This window comes from Pseudorasbora parva, chromosome 9 (assembly GCF_024679245.1).
Source record: "Pseudorasbora parva isolate DD20220531a chromosome 9, ASM2467924v1, whole genome shotgun sequence".
NCBI lineage: Eukaryota > Metazoa > Chordata > Actinopteri > Cypriniformes > Gobionidae > Pseudorasbora > Pseudorasbora parva.
Genome location: NC_090180.1, coordinates 45,868,270 through 45,889,750, shown reverse-complemented (window position 1 = coordinate 45,889,750; position 21,481 = coordinate 45,868,270). Strand labels below are relative to the sequence as shown.

General features: G+C 37.9%; 1 protein-coding gene across 1 annotated transcript in view; it reads right to left on the bottom strand.

The window, feature by feature from the left end:
* The window catches only part of LOC137089285 (glial cell line-derived neurotrophic factor), a 37,576-nt gene extending 16,575 nt beyond the window's left edge, over nt 1-21,001 (bottom strand). Inside the window, exons 1-2 of the mRNA XM_067452826.1 lie at nt 20,928-21,001; nt 19,625-20,045 (exon numbers count right to left, since the gene is read on the bottom strand). The gene's annotated coding sequence lies outside the window, so the exon portion shown is untranslated. The remainder of the gene's footprint in view (nt 1-19,624; nt 20,046-20,927) is intronic.
* Nucleotides 21,002-21,481: the final 480 nt, after the last annotated feature.

Sequence of the window (21,481 nt, the reverse complement as noted above, 5' to 3'; positions counted from 1 at the left end):
TCTCGTTCGATGTGTGTTTTGGAAATGGCATTATCACTCTCGTCACTTGAACAAATGTAGATCTGGCACGTCTGAACGCTTAAAACTTCCAACAAATGATGATAAATAGATTATTATTTTAAATGAATAGTCATGAAAAAATGTCTAGCTAGTTTTTACCCAAACTCGTCTTTATGATCCTCAAAATAGATCCTCATTTACTTCAAGCAACGTGTTTTGTTTTTTCTTCTTTATTTTGGGGAGAAATATGACCATCTTGATGGTTTTCATGAGATTTGTGTATTTTGAAATCCAGGGTAATCTATACAGCAAAAAGTGTTGGATATACAAAAGAGCGCTGATGAACCAATAAACTCTCCTAGATTCATACTGATGTGTTATTCCCACTAATGGTTATTCGGCTTTCCCTTAGTTTCAGTACAAATAATCAAAGCACGGTGTGAGTTTTCAGAGATGAGTGTTTGATTAATTGGCCTGTTGAGATGAATTGTTACCATCAGTGTGTTCTGCTAATTAACTGTATTTACACAGACCGTTATGAATGCAGTGGACAATTAAATCTGAGACATAGTTCATGCTGATTATTGAGTCTGACGTTAACTGCAGTGTGCTTGATGAATTATGTTATGATGTCGTTTTATTATCATCTATATATAACGGCTGTGACTGATTGATTGCGAGTAAAACATTAGTGATGTAATAGTCGTTATTTCAGAGGGCTTCAGTAGTTGCACAGTTGTTAAATTCAAAGGAGATTCGTTCATGATTAAACCATCAGGGAAGCAACATGTACGTGTGTTAAAATGGTTTTGGGTTTTTTTGCACTAAAATTACTTTTGCTTGAACAAGCTGCAATGCCTGTAACTGCAGATGTTTTACACTTCAGCGGGTACATTCATCCAAAACAAACACAATTTATTATAAATGATACAATAATATCACAATACTGAGTGAACCAGAATAGTAATCTTATGGTTTCAAATAATAAATGTTTTCTACATGCTTTTCTAAAGAACCGATTACATCAAAAGTTTTGTAGCATTTATTCCATATCTATTATAGTTTTGAGACCAATCACTTTGTTCTTTTAATTGCTTTTCTTTTCCCGGAAAAACAGACCAAATATTTGGATGGAAAAAAAATTTATCAGTGTAAAAATTGTGTATAATCTATTAAGGAATTTCTAGTAAATTTCACACATAAGTATAACAAAGAAATGGCAAGTAACACATTGAATTAAATGTGGAATTTTTTTATTTGAAAGATTAGAAACAGGGTCTAAAATAAAATTGGCACTGGCCAAGCGCTGAATGCAAGTAAAAATCAGCGTTGGCGAGTATAGAGATGCACCGATTGCATTTTCTATTTTCTTTAAAAGAGCTATAATTGACAGCGTATACAAACAAAAATATAATTTTCTGAAATTTAAGAAGTCAGTAATACAATAAGAATATATAAACAAATGTCAAACAACAGCACAAATAAATGCAGTATAAAGAGAGATTTTAAGCTATTTCTGTACCTGAAAATCTAGTTTAGATCCATTAAAATCCTGAAAAGAACTGTTTTTCATTTGTTTTTTCTGTTCTATTTATTTGTGCCTTTTTTGTAATTAAATTATTTGTTCTACAGTCATTACTGACTGTTTTTAACAATATTTAAAAATGTATATAAGTTAGTCTTTTTGGAGTCAACCTTAAATTAAGGTTACATGGATCAAAAACAATAGGACTATTTTATTTAATTTTTTTGTGGTGGGTGGTGATGCGAAATATTCAATGTGCCAAAACATATTTTGGGACTGCCAATTTGTTTTGTCATGGTTCATGTGTGCAATAAACAAAAGTCACTGCAGAGAATCTTGATATCAATTCTAAGCTAAAAAAAAAAAATCAAACCACGATTCATATTTTCCCCAGAATTGTGCAGGCCTAATTTTCACTGGTATTTTGCCTGTTTGGGGAAAACGGTTTCATGGCTGATAAAGAAAAATCATGACTGGTAAATTTTCTAAAGTCACCCGCCATTGGCAGGTTTTTAGGCCCTGCTGAAATAGTATATTCTTGTAAAACATTATATATATACACTGTAAAAAAATATTTAGAAAACAAGTTACCTGGTTGCCTTAAAATTTTGAGTTCATTGAAATGAAAATTTTGAGTTAATACAATGAACATTTTTTTGAGATTCAACAACCTTTATTAAAATATTATTAAAAGATTGTGTAAGCATTTGGGTAATTGTGTGTGTTTTATTTGTGATGACGCAGTGAAACATGCCAAATAGTGCTATTTTCATGATTTATCACATTTTTTATGTAGTTCAGATACAATAATATTTTGAGTTTCTATTTATTAAACAAATTTCCTTCATTGTATCAACTCAAATTTTTTATTTCAATAAACTCCAAATTTTAAGGCAACCAGGTTACTTAATTTTTTAAGTTAAACCAACAAAAACCAATTTTTTTTTTTACAGTGTATTATATATATATATATATATATATATATATATATATATATATATATATATATATATATATATATATATATATATATATATATATATATATATATATATATATATGTGTGTATATATAAAATATGCATATATATATATATATATATATATATATATATATATATATATATATATTATTATTATTATTATTTTTTTAATAATTACATTTTTTTTTTTATACAGTCTATGCATATTTTTGTCCACATGCAAGTAGCTAATCATGTGTGATGGCTGTGATGTAAAGTCTAAGCCTATCGCTCTTCAGTGGGAAATGCATTAACCATCTTGTCAGTAGGGATGTTCAGTAGAGTTGAGTTTTCATAAGTAAGCCAAACAGACGTTTTCCCTGGAAGAGAGTAAATGTCTGTTTCTTTTCATCCGTCACAACTCTGATCACCTTACATCTTATCTAATCTTAGCTCTACTTGGCAAAGACAGGTTGTTTAACAGGAAATTTCTAAGAAGTGTGTGTCTGTGTAATCTGATGAATTGTCTTTGCAGTAGTCTGATATTATCAGATTGAATGCACTCTGATAGGATAAACAAACGTTGGTCTGTTGGAGATCATGGCTGATATTGATGCTTTCCTGTCAGCCAGATGCTTTTTCTACATAAAGGCTCCTGTGGTGTGTATATTACTATATAATCAAATGTGTCAACCGCTAGAAATGTGTGGGATAACAACAAAGAAACTGCACATCATATTGCATGTACACTAAGTACAAATGCCTGGAGTCTGTACATTTTCTTTTATATGTTTATATTTTGATTAATAGAAAATAAAATAAAAGACTTTATTTTATGAAGACATTTTTATGAAACAGAATCTTGTGTAACGTTATACACTGCCATTGAAAAGTTTTCAACCGATGTTTTTAGAAGAGTCTTTTATGCTCACCAAGATTGCATTTATTTTATTGTGAAATATTATTAAAATGTAAAATAAGTTTTTTTTTGTGAACATATTTTAAAATGTAGTTTATTCCTGTGATGCAAAGCTGAATTTATCATCATTACTCCAGTCTTCAGTGTCACATGATCCTTCACTAATCATTCTCAATATGATGATTTGATGATCAAGTAACATTTATGTTTATTAACAAAAAACATTTTTTTTTCAACATTTATTAGGATTTTTTGATGAATGGAAAGTTGAAAAGAAAAGCAACTGATTGGAAGCCTAGCATTTAAAGAACTAATAAAATATTTAATTTCAAGTCAACATTTGGGCCCTTTCATACACCCGGCATGCTTTTTTGTGTTTTTTGTTTCGTCTTCATAGTTCTCATTTTCTCACGTCCTGCGCCACGTTGTTTAAATATCATATGCACTTTCGCCTATCTGTTCACCCATTGGGGTCTGGTCTGTAAACCAGGCGTGTTTAGGAGCATTTTTCTTATTATTCAGAGCGTTGCTATTTTGAGGAACTGAAAATGACTGACCATTCTCCAACACAAACCTGCTCTAAAGTCAATAGCGCCGTATTGATTGTGTTAGTTAATAATACAGGTATGTGTCTATAACACACACACACACACACACACACACACACACAGGGACGAGCAGCACCACAAAAACGATTTTAAATATTAAAAATAAAACGATCCCTCTCTGGAGAAGTCTTTGCGCAGCCAGTTTTTAAAGGGAATGTGAGATGAAATTGATTGGTTTATTGCACGTTACGCCCAAAACACACCCAGACTCATTAAAGGTCCCGTTCTTCGCGTGTTTTCGAAGCTTGATTATGTTTACAGTGTGCAATATAACATGAGTTTATGTTTCGCATGTAAAAATACACAGCATTTTTCACACAATGTACTTATCTGTACAGCGCTGTTTCCTCTGTCCTAAAAACGGCCTGATGATTTCCTTGTTCTATGAAGTCCCTCCTTCAGAAATACGTAACGAGTTCTGATTGGGCCAGCGCTTCCCGCGCTGTGATTGGACAGCAGCTTAGCGCATGTTGCCCGGAAATGTCCCGTCTCTTACCATAACGGGGCGATACCAGATACGCGCGCTCAATGTTATTGCAAAAATGTCTATATTGCCTTATCAATTTGAGCCGGAATCAGACCCCGAGAATATCGAAGAGGATCGATTACAACCTGCTCAGGAAAGACTTTTGCTGGATGTTTCAAAATCGTCAGCTGTCTATTCAGTAGTTTAAACTGATCATTACAAACACCAACAATCGATGGTGTCTGAATGAATTACTACACTTTTATATGCTAAGGATTAGTTTCAATTACCTCAATTATTAGTTTCATCTAACGTTAGTTAACAAAGCTAAACAGCGTTGCACTTTGTGTCATTAATTACATAAACTGTTAAACGGACCAACTTAAATAATAAAATACACTTACCGGTTGTGGTCCATAAACAACGCCTTCTCCAGACAAAGAGGGAACTGCGTCATCTTTTAAGAATAATCTTTCTGCGAATCCGGCATTAAACTGATTGAGATTGAGGAAGCAGTCCTCAGCAAAATGTGCTGCACATAGTTTTAAATTGTGATTATAATTTTCTGGAACCGAGTTAACCATAAACTGTAGCCATTGATCTCGTACAGCGTCCGTGGGAAGGCCAAACAAAGGTGATCTGACTCCAGGATGAAAATAACAGCGTTTCAATGGCACGACGACAAACACACTCTACAAAAACAACGCTTTCTATTCTCGACCGGCGAGAGCAAAAGGACAACGCCCCCGAATTTGCGTGTTCTTGTGGGCGGAGGGTTCGTCAACAACCGGTTTTAGTTGCGTCATTAAAGCAGGAAGTGCAGCGGTGTAGTCCAAACCGGCCGCTCGCTGTCGGCTTTGAAAGGGAACTTCAGTTAAATAAAATATCTCGCTTGACATTGAACTTTGAGCTTTATAATTTTACAGGTATTATTTATGCTCTAACAGCAACATTACACACTAACTAAAGTTTGAAAGATGGAATCGCAAAGAATGGGACCTTTAAGGCTGCATTTACACTGCAGGTTTTGATGCAAAATTCCGATTCGGTGACTTTATCTAATTTTAATGACCCGCTTATATCATCTTTTAAAAATGACCCATATCCAATTTTGTATTTAAACTATACACTGGCAAAACAGCCCAAGATGTTCTGACCCGGAAAAGGAAGTAAACTGGCAATGGAAGCAGATGTAATTATTATTAAATATTTTGGTAGGACTTTAAAGGTCAGCAAAACATTGCTGTCATCTTCCATCGCGCCATTAGTGTCATGTGATCGCAGTTCGTGTTCACCTGAGTTGACGTCATTCGCCTCTGTCCTTTTTTCAATGACGTTTGACTCGCATTTACTGGGAAATATCCGATTTGACCGTTTACATGTTAGGCGCAAATGCACGTATCTGAATCATATAGGATTTATTCCCACATATGAGTGAGGCTTAAATCCGATCTGATCCGATTGATATTGTAATTCAAGCGTTTTTATTCCTGCTTACATGTTCACATGTCATGAACATTACACTATGCAGTGTAAATGGGGCCTTAAACTAGGGACAACCATATTAGACCATGCGCCGTGCACACCGACCATTTTTTCCATCGTTAAACTAGCAAAAGCGGATTCGGACAAGCACTAAGTGCACCTTCGGCATGCGCTTCAGACCATGAGCTCAGATCGGTAAAATAGGGCCCTAAGTGTCTAATTATTGACTTTTGTGGAAAGTTGTCATGTAATAACCGGGATCATTTACATCCAGCTGGTTGTTAATCGCAAAATAAGGCACTTCAGAGTGATGCAAGATGATCACCCTGTCTGGTTTATTCTGAGATAACAACCGTCTGGCTGTACATTATCCCTTACCTGTGCATCTGCTCTTTCACAGCGACTGGCTCGTACAGCCGGAATTGTCTGTTTATTCGTTTTTTTAAGTGTGATTTTTCATAATTTGTGAATATGATCTTTTGGTTTGTGTCTGTCAAGTTCCAAATTAAAGTGGTAATATATTTAATTCACTGTACTACACAATTGCCACATGGTTATTTAATACATGAACCATTTTGTGTTGTATTTCTGCCAAAACCAACTATGCTGTGAATTATACTGTTACCGTGGTATGATATTACACATACGTGATTTGAGGTTTTGTAGGTTCAGCACCGCCCACCCATAAAGTCAACTTTTCTGTTGTTAACTTCAACACGGCCAGCTGTAATTTATATGACTGTGTGCGCAAGATTTTCTACCGCCCGGCAATTGCAAATGATTTAAAAACGTAAAGTGTGACTAACTATCCTGAGTTTCCTGAGCAAGCCTCTATCAGCTCTGGAAAGCATCTCACTTGATGTTTCAACTTTCCACTGATGGAGAGAAGTCAGGAAACCTGTAGTTTCTCACTATTTCCAGTAAATGAAACTTGAATTATTGCTATCTAAAACATATTTGGCAGTTTTCTGGGTTTCCCACTACTTTTGAATGTGTTTAAATCTTCTGGTTGTATGTGAATTGCTGAGGATCTTTTTGCCACAAAAATTGTTAAATAAATAGACGAGTGTAAAAACCCTGTTTTTCATTTTACAGTAATCAAATCATTTCAAATTTTCTGCCCTTCCATTCACATATTACATCAGGCGTCTCCATAAACGCATAAGCTGTGTGTCAGAGCATCAAATACTCTGTGAAAGGTGAAGAAATTTAATACATAATGAATTCTGATGAAGCGTGACGCCTACTTTCCGCTCTTCATTGAACAGAACAGCCTCGCACCGTCGTGTCCACCTCAGGGCGGATAGGAGGTGACTGGGTGGCAGAAGGGAGGCAGGAACACACTCCAAAGATCAGGCTGGGATTAGCACTAATGCGGCCTGCTTTATCTCACATCACGTGGGCTAACACCTGGGATTGGCTCGCGGGGTGTGGAAGCAGCCGGCCGGGCTAATCTCACTGTCGACACCACACACACACACACACACACACACACACACACACACACACACATACACATGTTGGTCTATGTGGTTTACAGGGACTCTCCATAGGCGTAATGGTTTTTATACTGTACAAACCGTATTTTCTATCCCCTTACACTGCCCCTACCCCTAAACCTACCCATCACAGGAAACATTCTGCATTTTTACTTTCTCAAAAAAACATAATTTAGTATGTTTTTAAGGCCATTTGAATTATGAGGACATTTGATATGTCCTCATAAACCACATTTATAGGGTAATACCAGTGTTATACCCATGTAGTTATACAAATTTGTGTCCTCATAAACCACATAAACAGGCTCACACACACACACACACACACACACACACACACACACACACACACACACACACACACACACACACACACTACTTCTTGCAGAGTTCAGATATACTGAAAAAAATCTTGCCTTTTTGACACTGTTTATTATTGTGTTTTGAATTTTAGAACGTTTATTGGTTCACTGAAAAAAAAAAAAAAATCTCCAATTGAAAATTTTCTAGTGACTGATCACATCTAAATTTTTCAACTGGCCGAATTTAAAATCTGTGAATTGATGGAATTGAAATCACATAAATTAAATTCGGCCAACTAATTTTTTTTAGATGTGTTCAGTCACTAGAAAATTTTCAATTGGAGACCTGATTTTTTTAACGTTTTTAATTTTATTTTTTTACAGTTTTTATATTTCTTAGGTCTGCAGATAGATAGATAGATAGATAGATAGATAGATAGATAGATAGATAGATAGATAGATAGATAGATAGATAGATAGATAGATAGATAGATAGATAGATAGATAGATAGATAGATAGATAGATAGATAGATAGATAGATAGATAGATAGATAGATAGATAGATGCTGTCTATCAGCTGTCTCAGCTGTCGACCCAGAACACTGAACCTGTGACAACAGACATATTTTGCTTAATAACGGACTTACTAATATTTTAATTAGTAACTTTACGTAGTCATACAAGGCATGTATTCGTAAACTTACTTTCTGAATGAATTGCATTGGATAAAAGATAAAAGCACATATACTGATTAAAAGCACAAACACTTTGAATGAACTTCAACAAGAATGAAGGAAAGTGAATTTAGTAAAGAGAAATGATCCTGTCACATTTGAGACACTTGCTTTGTTATTTATTATCTATTGTAATTCAGTTCAGACATTTTTAAGTGTGACTTGTGTGTTCAAAAGTTTCCAAATACTTTTTGGAGCTTCTGTATATAAAAATGCTTGCAGCAGTTGAAGTGGGTCACTCTCAAATCTGCCAGTGGTTACATAACTAGACTACATAATCAACTATTTCAACATCTATTGTTGACACGCCTTCCTAGTCTCTGTATTTAATTTCTGAATGCACATTTAAACAGAGGAGCAGTTAGCATGCTATGTTATCAGTTATTATGCTAATGTATCCTTTCATCTGCTGACCCTAAATGTTACATATAAACTAAACATGTCACATTTGGGCTTAATTTCAAAATGAGCTATAAACATTGACAAAGTCTCTGAGCATCTGCTCTCAGAAATCGCATGTTTACTGGAAGTGTTAGTCCACAGCTGCAAAAGACACCATTTAGCATTTAGTTTGTGTATTTGGAGGTTAGCCAGTCCATGTGTGGATGCTATGTCTGAAATACAACAGCTGTCACGCACTGAACCTGTGAATGAGTGTAAAATCTGACTTTAACCCTGGAACTAACACCTCATTACACTGCGCTGGACAACGCATGAAGAGGTTGAGACAGTGCGTTAGTTGCATGCTGTCATTTCAATGTGAAAATGTAGTGTATAGATGCCATATATAGTTGTGTGCCATTCAGAACTGAATTAAGTGACTTTTAAATTGCAACTTAATACTTTTTCTACAATGCAATTTGAATGCAAGCAGAATTCGAGTCAATTGAAATTTAAAGATATTCATATGATTCTAATTTTAAAAATGTTGGCTAGAGAGAAAGATAGAGATGGATGATGCATGGATGGACAGATGAATAGATAGATAAAAAGACATAGATGGAAGGATAGATGGATAAATGGACGGACGGACAGATGGATAGAAAGACGGATGGATGGATGGCATGAGGATGGCAAGGATTACCTTGTTTTTATTTAACTTTTTGAATGTTTGCCAATTTTATTCATAAGCAGTGTAATTTAAATGCACTAAAGACGACAAGATCTCCATTTGATCTCTCTTTTGGCAGCATAACTATCCGATCGTGAAAAGACCAGATGTAAATGCCCTCAGAAACACTTTAGGGATGCATTTAAATCCAACCACTCAACCTCTTCAGGAGGTGATCTGAGACATGTTTCAAGCGAAACTGAACAGGTATAAATGCACCTGGATGTTGAAACCACATACTTTATGTAAACTTTTATTCCTCGCAAAATGTTAAATAAAAGCGCTGCCACAGATGAGTAGCTGAGTATCTCTTCAGCAAGAACCGACGACCGTTCTAAGACGTACGGCACGTACCACAAATTATTTCCATGTTTTTCTGCCACAAAATTGTTTTATTTGGCTATGTAGGTTTCAATCTTCCACTCCCACTGTTCGGTCTCCCACTCAAACACACACACATACAAAACAGACACGCACAGAAATGTGTTGTCAGCGCTGCTCTGATCATTTTATCAGTAAAATAGTTTAACAACTTAAAAGCTACATGACGTTTCTCACTGGCGAGGGAATAACGGCGCTGTTCTTGAAGCAGATAAACTTACAGTTTCACTATTAGAGACGCTGCTGCCGAACACAGAGACGCACAGACTCAGGTCATTCACACACACTTAATGTCTCTCTCTCCCTTTCTTTCTAATAACTGCATTAGTCTGCACAAGTCTGGGATACTAGCTCTAAAAATACCTTTTTAAATTAGCAACAGAGGCTTGGGATGAGATGTGTAAGAAATTAGTCCTGCACACAAGAGTGTTTTAGGGACAAAAAATTTATTATATTATATTATATTATATTATATTATATTATATTATATTATATTATATTTTATATTATATTATATTATATTATATTATATTATATTATATTATATTTTATATTATATTATATTATATTATATTATATTATATTATATTATATTATATTATATTATATTATATTATATTATATTATAGCAATACCATTGTGAAAAAAGACCTTCTTTGCATTATGAAAGTCCCTCTTCCTTACCTGTCAATCCTGATTATCACTTGGAAAGTGAATTGACCCATTCCCCCATTTCAGTCATACACTGCTTAAACCCTGATGAAGCTATACAACGCAGTGAGCCATCTGAGTTGATTATGACTGCTCTGCAGTTAGCTCAGCCCTCAGTGGCTCAACAAAATCCAGGGACTTTCAGTTCTCTACCTTCAGTGCTGCTTGTCCAGCATCTGTGCCATGGCTTCAACCAGCTGGGTAACCCAAGCAAATTCCTAGGTCATGTTCAATGCCTCAGATGCCTTCACAAGTGAAGCTTCAACTGCAGTTACCGGCAATGCAGTCCTTCTTGTGGCCGCCAACAGTAAATCAAGCGCATCCCATTCCAGCACAGCAACCAACAATGGCTCCATTCTCTCCGTATCCGCCAACAACCCAATCAGCATACCATTCTCCACCCCAGCGATCATTTGCACTAGGTCATCTGCCTCATTCTTCTTATATCATGCCACAATATGTACCAGCTCCAGCCCTTGGCTACTCATCTCCCATGCAAGCCTCTACATTGACTACCTAAAAATCTGTCTGCCATGCCTAGTTTTATGGAGATGGCTGTCACTGCTTCCTATGGCACACCGAAACCTTAGCTGTTACCCTTCTCTTCAGGAAAGGAGAGCGACTTCCTCCTACTCAAGAAAGGCCTAGAAACACACATTGCCTTACAGAACATCAAGGATATGAAACGTTCCAAGCAAGATCAAGCTGCAATGGAAATGCTTGTAGAGAAATCTGCACGCGTCCTAGTGGATGGAGTGAGACGTTATGCTATACCTCTTATCTGTCGAAAGAATGCTTTATGCCTCTAAGCTTCCCCTCACTGCTGTAATGGCTCTTCTTAGATCTACCGTACACAAACTGAGCTGTAATCCTGAACAAGCTTCTGTGTATAACGTTGAGACCACTGGAAAAAGCTGGTTATGCTATGAAGATCACATTAGGCGAAGCTAACGCATCCAGGTATATACCCCATCACATAGTATACCACAAAGGCAAAACCAGGGTGGTCTTTAACTGTTCCTGCCACTACCAGCAAACCTGTCTGAATGACAATCTGCTACCTGGACCTACCCTAGGTCCATCACTGCTTGGTGTAATTTTACAGTTTAGAGACCTTGCTGTACCAATCAGTGGGGACATTAAAGCCATGTTCCATTAGGTGAGGCTTCTCTCTGAGGATAGACCACTAGTTTGTTTCATTTGGAGGAACATGGAGAGAGAAAGCAGGCCGGACATTTGGAACGATGTGCAGCCCGTGCTGTGTAACGAATGCCTGTCAAAAAGATCCTTTTGGATTTATTATTCCATACACCACACAAACCAAAGTCCTCATTCAGGCTCCCTTGAAGAGAGATGGAGGATGGGATAATCCTATTAACGACAAGATCCTCTCTGTATGGCAAACATGGGAAAATGAACTGCCCAACCTACCGAACATATGCCTGTAGAGATGCTACTTCCCATTATGTGCTGACATTCACTCTGCTGTAATCAGTCTTCACGTCTTCTGTGATGCTTCAGAGAAGGCCTATGGGTCAGCTGCCTATCTTAGAGCAGAGGATGAGCAGGGCGACGTTCAAATATCTTTTAGGGCCAGGTCCTGGGTTGCATCGAAAAAAACAGCTTCGACCCCCCCCCCCGACCCCCCCCATAAAGCTCTTTGCTACACTAACTGGAGCACCGTTAGCTCGAGTACTGAACACTGAACTCAGCCTCAGCCTCAGACAAACGACAATGTGGTCTGACTCTACAATAGTACTGAACTGGATAAAATCAAAGTCTTGCCAGTATAAAGTGTTTGTGGGAACCAGAATGACTGAAAACTGGAGGTATGTTGATTCCAACAGCAATCCTGCAGAATATATACCAAGAGGAAGAACATTGTTGTAATTGTCCCTGCCGCTGATGGGATGGCCCCTCTTTCCTTTTTTTAACCTACAGATCAATGGCTTGCATGCCCCTACTACACTGTGATGAAAGAGAAGAGCTACTCAAAACCACCTTCTGTGAATCTTGGAATAAGCTTGTGGATGCTGCATACCGGCACATTCATGGAGAGATTGCACCATCCATGCCTGCTAATGTACGTATTCAAAAGTTACACTGAGAGCTTTCCTGAAGAACTCAAAGCACTTCAGGTGCAGAAATCAGTAGCCGCCTGCAAACCCTTTCTCCAATCCCTTGGTGTGATTCGTTTTGGAGGCTGACTTTGTAAAGCAGAAATATTACAGGAGTATGAAATGCACCCAAAAGTGCTCAAACCCAATCACCCAGTAACATAGTTACTGATCAAAGACTTTGACCATCTGCTTCTCCATGCGGACCCAGATAGAGTTTTCTCTGAACTGAGGAGGACTTATTGGATCCTAAAGGGTAGACAAGCTGTCAAAAAATATTAAAGCAAGTTTACAAAGTGTATCAAGTAGTGTCAGAAACCAACTTTGCCTAAAATGGCTGATCTGCCATTAGCACGGTTGCCTCTCTTTAAACCCCCCTTTTGGTCCACTGGAGTTGACTGACTGGTCCTTATCACAGAAAAATGGGGGATGACATAAACATTGGGGTATTACATTTAAATGCCTAACAACAAGGTGCATACACTTAGACCTTCTCTGTAGAATGGACACAGATTCCTTTTTACTGGCACTCAGAAGATTTGAAGCAAGACAAGGCAAGCCTTATGAACTTCTCTGTTATCAAGGCACAAACTTTTGTGGAAGAGAGAGGGAACTACAGGGAAGCCTTTACTACTCTGAAACCTGAGCTACAAGAACAGCTAGCTAAGCAGAATATTGATTTCAAATTTGACCCTCCGCATGTTCCCCACTTCGGAGAAGCATGGGCGAGAGAAATCAAATCGATTAAGGCCTTACTACAAGTTGTCTTAAAAGACCTGATACATTTTCAGAAGAGGTTCTCAGGACTGTACTGATTGAAGTTGAGGACATTATGAACTCAAAACCTTTGGGATGTGTGTCATTGGACATCTCTGATCCTGATCCAATCACACCCAAGTAGCAGCTGATGGGCTGACGGGATGCCTCCCTTCCACAAGCCGTGAATGCACCAAGTGATCAATTGTGACACAAGCACTACTGATACAGCCAGGTAATAGCTGATCACTTCTGGAGCCAGTTAATCCGGAAGTACTTCATCAGTCATATATGGCAGAATTCTTCTCCTAATCTCACAACAGGACAAGTAGTTATGGTTTTTGACCCTCAACTACCCAAAGCCTTGTGGCCGGTGGGACATGTTACAAGGATCATTCCAAGTAATGATCATGTACGCAGCACAGAGGTAAATATCAAAGACCGTACATATTTGACCCGTCACGGAAACCAGGGACGCAAGTCGGCAGCTCTACTTTTAAGCAAAATGAGAAAGAAGCTTTGTTTTGTTTTTCAAAATGTTATTTTTTGCAGAATCTGTTAGTTGAAATCATGAAGAAGCCTCTCCGTGTTTGAGGTAGCAGTTATGGTATATTCGAAAGCGTACATTTTGAGGATGAAATCACCTTGTTTTTTCTGTGTGTATTTCCATACTGGTTTTTGTTATTGACCCGCCCTCCAAGGGACACGTGGCTAATTATTTAAGCAGCGCTCTGGCCGGCTCTAGAGACGATGTGAGCGACGATGAAAGTGGCATAATAAGACTGAATAATATCCCTAATCTACAGCGGAGCAAAGATGAAGAAGAGGAAGAATGCATCGGAAGGGCGTCAGATGAGTTGGACCGTAAGATATCAGAGACTATATCGATAGTAATAAAGACAGAGAAATGGGTAAAATCTCCTCTGACCTCTAGCATCAACAAGGCATTTTCGCCCACAGGACTGCCCCATACTGGATGTTTGTCCCTTTTCACACCATTCTTTGTAAACCCTAGAAATGGTTCTGCGTGAAAATCCCAGTAACTGAGCAGATTGTGAAATACTCAGACCGGCCCGTCTGACACCAACAACCATGCCACGCTCAAAATTGCTTAAATCACCTTTCTTTCCCATTCTGACATTCAGTTTGGAGTTCAGGAGATTGTCTTGACCAGGACCGCTAAATGCATTGAAGCAACTGCCATGTGATTGGTTGATTAGATAATTACATTAATGAGAAATTGAACTGGTGTTCCTAATAATCCTTTAGGTGAGTGTATATCTTAAAGGGGTACTTCAGCGCTGGGAAGATGAATCTGTATTTAAACTGGGTCATCAATGCAGTAGAAATGTGAAATTATTTTTGAATTTGGTGTCTTCTAGACTGAGAAAAGACAGAAAATGTATTTTTGTCCCATGGGGATGAAAGACTACAATTCCCAGAATGCTTCGCTGCCCTGTGAGGCCATTCCCAACGCTACCAACTTCATTACAGTCACTGAGTTTGAGAAGACACTACAATTAAAAACTGAACGTGTCTGTTCAATATAATGAGCGAGTCACCGCACGAGTATCACAGCACTGAGCACTAACTGCACGAGTGATGAGAGCTGAGGTAATCGCGACTACACTCGCGGCATACATTCACAACGTGAGTTCAGTCTGGCGCGTTTCAGTTCATGCCTTTGCAAGTTTAACTTTCATAGAAATGAATTTGAGAAGTTAAAAGACTTACATTGCTCACCATAGCTCCGTTTAAATGATCCTGTCTGCAAGCTGAGCTCTCCCTGCAAGCTGAGTGTAATCTCCCATCCCCCAATGCCGGATTCAAAACATGCGGAAATAGCTCCCTCTGCTGGCTGTAGTCTTTAGCCTTTGGGCAAACATTCCTCCTATGATGCAAAAATCGTCATTTTGCATCATAGGAGGAATTTTTCCAGAAATAAAATGCATAAATCTCTCGTCTCAGGGAGATATGAGGGGGGAAAGCACAATAATTTGAATATTTTCCAGGGTTTCTACTGATACAAAGCCATATGCTAATCGCTGAAGTAACCCTTTAATTCAGCAACATTATATAATGTTGTAACTTTATATTTCTTAATTTCTACATTTGTAGGGAACCAGAGACACCCATACACTTGTATATTTCTGCCAAACAGATTGACGTTTGTTTGGATCTCTGGACTATTGCGCCACTTTTTTTAATGGAAGAGTATGGCTGGAAGGCGGAAGCCAGTTTAACGTACATAATATCAGTCACACAGGTTTGGAACAACATAAGGGTCAGTCCCTTTAAAGCAACTATCCTTTTAAGGCATTTTTTACATTTTTCATGCAGATTTTAGGAGGAAAGTCAGTGGAGTGAAATTACACCATTTAAAATGTGGGACGTTTCACACAAAGATGTCATTATGCTAACCATCATGTCGTTCCAAACCAGTATGAACACAAAAGATGAAATTCAATGGGTTCCCATATTGTTTTTACACCAACTTCCAAATATACGAAATACAAGTTTGGAACAACATGAAACTGAATATTTACATTTGTTTTGGTTAACTTTCCATTTTAAGACACCTACACTGGTATTGTTATCTGAAAGCATGTTCAATTTCCACATTTTATTTACTAAACAAACACACAAAGAACAGGCGATGTGTAGTAGTTTGTGAATGATAGGCATTTCAGTCCTAGCAGTTTCCGTGTGGGCTCAGCCATGAAGTCAACAGTTGAGTTCGGAGGTTTGATTTGTGGTTCCACTGAGGATTTACTGCGGCTGGAATTTGATATCATCATATAACCAAGTTTCCCAAGGTTAGAGTGGTCATTTCACCCGCTCCGTGTTTCAGAGTGCATTTCCTGCCATCCTTTACCCCGGTTATTATTTGTGGCTGGTTGTAAAAATGTACCTCGTTTAGGGAAAGTCTGGAACATCTGACAGGAATAAAGGCCCAGATGCATGAGGGAGAGACATGCACATGTGCATCACTCCAGTGATCAATGGTCGAAAAGGACGTGACCTTTGCATATCACATCCTGATTAATGATCACTGAACCGCAATGTATTCAACATTGTTTTAATCACGTATACATGATTTAGAACTTCCAGAGTTGTTTTGTTTTTTGTTTGACAACAGCTGTGTTATCAGATATTATAAATGGATAGTCAAATCTGTAAACCGTAAATCAGTTGCATCGTGGAATTTTACGGTCTGGGTTTAATGCCATGAATGTTTGCTTTCGCAAGCCAAAGCTGGGGATAGCCTCAATCCAGACAGATCTGCGTGCTGAAGAGCGGATCGTACTTAAATAAAACTCTGCTGCCATTGTGTGTGATGGCATTTTAAAAGTCCTGATGATTAGCGACTGGCTCACTTGAATGCAGCTTTCGCTGAGCGTGTCGTAGCAGGACAGGCAGAAAAAACAAACGCACCCATCCAAGATCTTCTATCTTGCAAAATGTGCAGGGCTCAAAACAAGATGTCAAAAGCTTAGGATCGTGTTTTGAATGCGCAACGCTGCACCTGCAAGCGGATTTTGAGAGTTCCCTCTGAGGTCGCAGGAAAGAGTGTGGGCGAAAGCATCGATTTTACAGCATGTGCCTTCATCAGGCTTGCAAACTAAGCCCGATTGAATCCCAGGTTATAGGAGTTGAAAGGCTCAAGTGAATATAAGCTTAACCTGCCATGGCACTGCCACCCTAAAATGCACCAGATCACACTGACGATTATGATCAGGTCATCGTTACCGGTCAGCTGCCACATGCCAGCCTTTAAACGAGAGGTAACAATCACAATCTGCAATAATAGTAACCCTAGTGAATATTTGTGGTGTTACAACCAGTTTCAGATTTCCTTTGTTCACTATGGCAGGGGTCCAGTAGATTTTGCCAAGTCAAGTCACATTTATTTAGATAGCGCTTTATACAATACAGATTGCTTCAAAGCGTCTTCACCATAATAAACAGGAAAATAACAGAATAAATGATGCAAATTAGAGCTGCATGATTGAATTATGACTGCAATCTTTTGACAATTTAAACACCCACGCGATCAAATTCCTAAATGACAACCATTTGTCTATGTCTATTATCTTTGATAAATCACACCGGGACGTTCAAATCTGTGTTGGAGCTGCCGCTGATCCAGAGAGAGCAGATATCATGTAAAACAACTTCACAAACAGTCTTTTCAACCACACAGTATTGTTATTTGTGAGTTACATATATTATAATGATCACAAAAGTAATAAGATAAAAGTGTATAGCTTGGATATAATCACTGATGTCTACAATAGCGATCACAAGTAACTTGCCACTTCAAACTAAGATAGTGAATCAAAGGTGGCAACAAGTGACATAAAAATGTATGTCTCTGAATAACTCATTCAGGAGATTCGTTCAAAAACAAATAATGACATAATGCGACTTTTAATTATTCAATAAAAAAACAATTTTCATTCTATTTGATTAAACATTTTAAATAGACTGCATCCATTAGCATTTTGTCAGAACTTCTAGTAAATTACGTTTTGTTGTTTAGTTGTCTGTTCAATAAGGGGTCGTTCACGCAGAATGCGTTTTTTCATTCCAATGCACTACTTTTCCATTGTTTTTCTATGAAAACACACTATGGATGTGTATAACCGATCACATCTTGCGTATTTTGCAGCATCGTGCGCATGACACAGCTTTCTAAAACACACCGTTAAAGTTAAAATCAGTTCAACTGTTAAAAAATGCATCTCAAGACCTTGCATTTTCCCCCCATTTCACTGCCTGTGTCTCACATTTTTCAAAGCAAAAACTAGCGATGCACAGATATTGAAATTTTGGTCGATACTGATAACCGATAAAAGTATATTTGAAAGCCAGTAACTGATATATATACACATTTTTATATAATTTTGGAGAGCCTGATTACAAAAAGAAAAGTCTCTCCATTAAATCCCAAGCACACAATTATAATGTTCTCTTTATAATTGTATGTAGCCTATATGACAGACTTGCGCTGCACATGTTACTCTGAACTGTATTTTCAGTGATTTGCAATAATGTTTATAAGCCATTCAAAACCATCATGGCGAACCGTGCACCTCTGAAGTGTCTCAGCCGAAGGAAATAATCCATTATCTATTGGTTAAAATTTCTTATCGGGCAGATAACGCTAATATTAAAAATGAACATGTATCTGCCGATCGGGCATCTCTAGCAAAAACGTGTTCTGTGTGAACAAGCTCTAACTGTGTTAAGTTCATCAAATATGAAATGAGCTGAATTCAGCTAAAAATCATCCCTAATGAAGTCAATACTGTCATAGTCCAGCTCAATTCAGTCTTGTTCTCTGCAGTCAAATCGATAATATTACTGAACATAAGTCAAGTCTCCTTTATTTATATAGCGCTTTTTACAATACAGATTGTTTCAAAGCAGCTTTACAGTTATAACAGGAAAATAATGCAACAAAGTTAGCATATTTTTGCAAACGTTGCATAAAATATGTTGTTTTCCAGCACAAGAGTGAATGTGTATTAACCCGAAGGGAGTCCCTAAATACCTTCAGATACCGTGGAAGCTTCTAACCTGGTTTACATTGAACTCTCCATAAATACCTCTATATCTGCCCCTAAAATCCGCTTTTCAAAGGTATGGGATAAAAAAAGCCTTTGTCAAGCTTGTTGAACTCAAATGGACTGTAAGTGATGTATGGACTGAAGGTTTAGGACAGGAATCAAAGGTTCTCCTTAGGGACGTTGTTGTGGTCTAATGTAAAAAACACCCAAACAGATTTCCTTTCACTCTCTGATAAAACAATATATGATTTCCAGCGCCTATCGAGAGACACATGCAGATGTCTCCGAGATGATACAACTTCCTCAAGTACGGAAAACTTCAGCATCTTAATTCGGTTAATGAAACAACCTGTTTACTAATCACAATGTATGCGCTCTGGCACAGTTGCGCTCTCTGAATCTGTGGCGATCTGCAGTGTTTAACACCCCGGCTGTAAGCGGCAGCTTATGCTAACAAAAGAAGATGTGTCCTTACCAAGTGGCCAGCTAAGCCAGACTTATCAGGGTGGTGTTGTGTTGGCTTGACCTCAGGCAACAGGTGGGGAGGGCAAATCCCTCATGGAGGCAGGATTGGAGGTGCTAGTGTGTGCTGTCCATCCACGCTGTACATCCATGTAAAAACAAGTCGATAACAAGAGCCTTCTGCGGGTTGCTGTGTATGGATAATAAGTACTATACCAGTGTCTTAGAGATTCCTTCTCATGATGACTTCTCCTCCAGGCTTTTCCGATATATGTTTACACTAAAATTTCTTCCGGCCACTCTGGAGGTGGGCTCGGAATTTCCTCATCCTTTGACATAGTTGGTTTAGGTTACGCAAGTCTAAGACTAGTTGATCTCGGCTTTGCAATTTACACCAGTGAGGCTGATTCCGGGCCGTTTTTAGGATTTCAGATCTGAAACAAAATCCCAAATTGGTAGAATGAACACTTGGTATGACAAAGACAGCAGCAGAAATAGCAGGTGGATGTGTTTACTTTGTACCACTTTAGTATGGGGAACACATTCACTATTAACTATGACTTTTATCTTAATAAACTCTTTATTGCCTGTTAGTTTTTGTTTAAGGGATTAAGGGATGTAGAATTTGGTAATGCACAATAAGGTATTAATATGTGCTTACATACTACTAATAATAAACATACAATATACTAGTAATATGCATAACCAACTAGTTAATAGTGAGAATTGAACTCTAAAATAAGGTTACCGTTTACTCTAATGCAAAACCGAGCACTTCAAGGCTTCTCCTATATTATTGAATAGAATTATTGTTAAAGTAGTCAAATCTATAAAAAAAATGACCATTTTACCCTATTTGTGTCTTTTAGTAGAGTATCATATTGTTTGCTTGGCAACATGCAAACTCTATCAAAGTCAATCATGACTGAGTCAAGTCTCTCATGCAAAGCGTTATTTGTAAAGAGTTGGTCCCTATGTAGAGCGTTTCAAATCAATCCCTTATGAGGTTCCTCTCGGTTAAGATGCCTATGTAGACAGCACGGCATCCAAGGGATTGCAACAGAGCTGTTAAGTTAAGCCAGGATATTTCAGATCTTCACCTTCATGTATTGGTTAGACTAGGCACTTGACTCTTTTTACGACAAAATGCTTTTAGAAAGTTTAGAATTTTAGCCTGAAATAAATTATCAAAATGAAATGTTTTTCTCACTTTACGCTTCTCAACATTCCTATTTAAACTGCAAATCCAAATTAAATATGAACATATGAACATATAATTATAAGGTACTTAGAATAAGCTGCGCTTCCAGACTTACCATGTGCCATGTGAAGCTTACAGGCTGTCCAAATCCTGGTTTGGTTGTCCTCTCTCATGTGTAAGATCCCTGCGTGTGTGTAAAGCGATGTGTGAGAGCAGGAGTTTGCGTGTATGTTTTTAGGGGTGTGCGCATGGTGAACTCTCCTCCGTCCCTGTCAGTTGTTCTCCTCCCTGTGTGTGAGACTCCTCCTCTACCAGAACACTGATCACTGGATGGGTCGGATTACCGTAGACTCTAATCGCTTCTTGGATCTCCCCCTCTCTCGCTGGACGGGGTCTGAGGATGCTCAAAACCAGGGCACAATGAACAAGGGCTGTAAACATCTACTGCACACCACATGCTTGACACCTGTGATGTGGGACGGTCCATATAATTCACACTTCTCCTGCCAGACAGGCTTCAGAGAGTGTCTGTTTATCACTGGCTCCGAACCAGACTTTTATTCTTTAATTAACATCATTTAACTATTTTGTCAATACATATACAAAGAATGCAAGCTTGTCCAGGAGCATGCTAAGAGGCAAATTATAGGAAGTCTATTATGTAAGTGG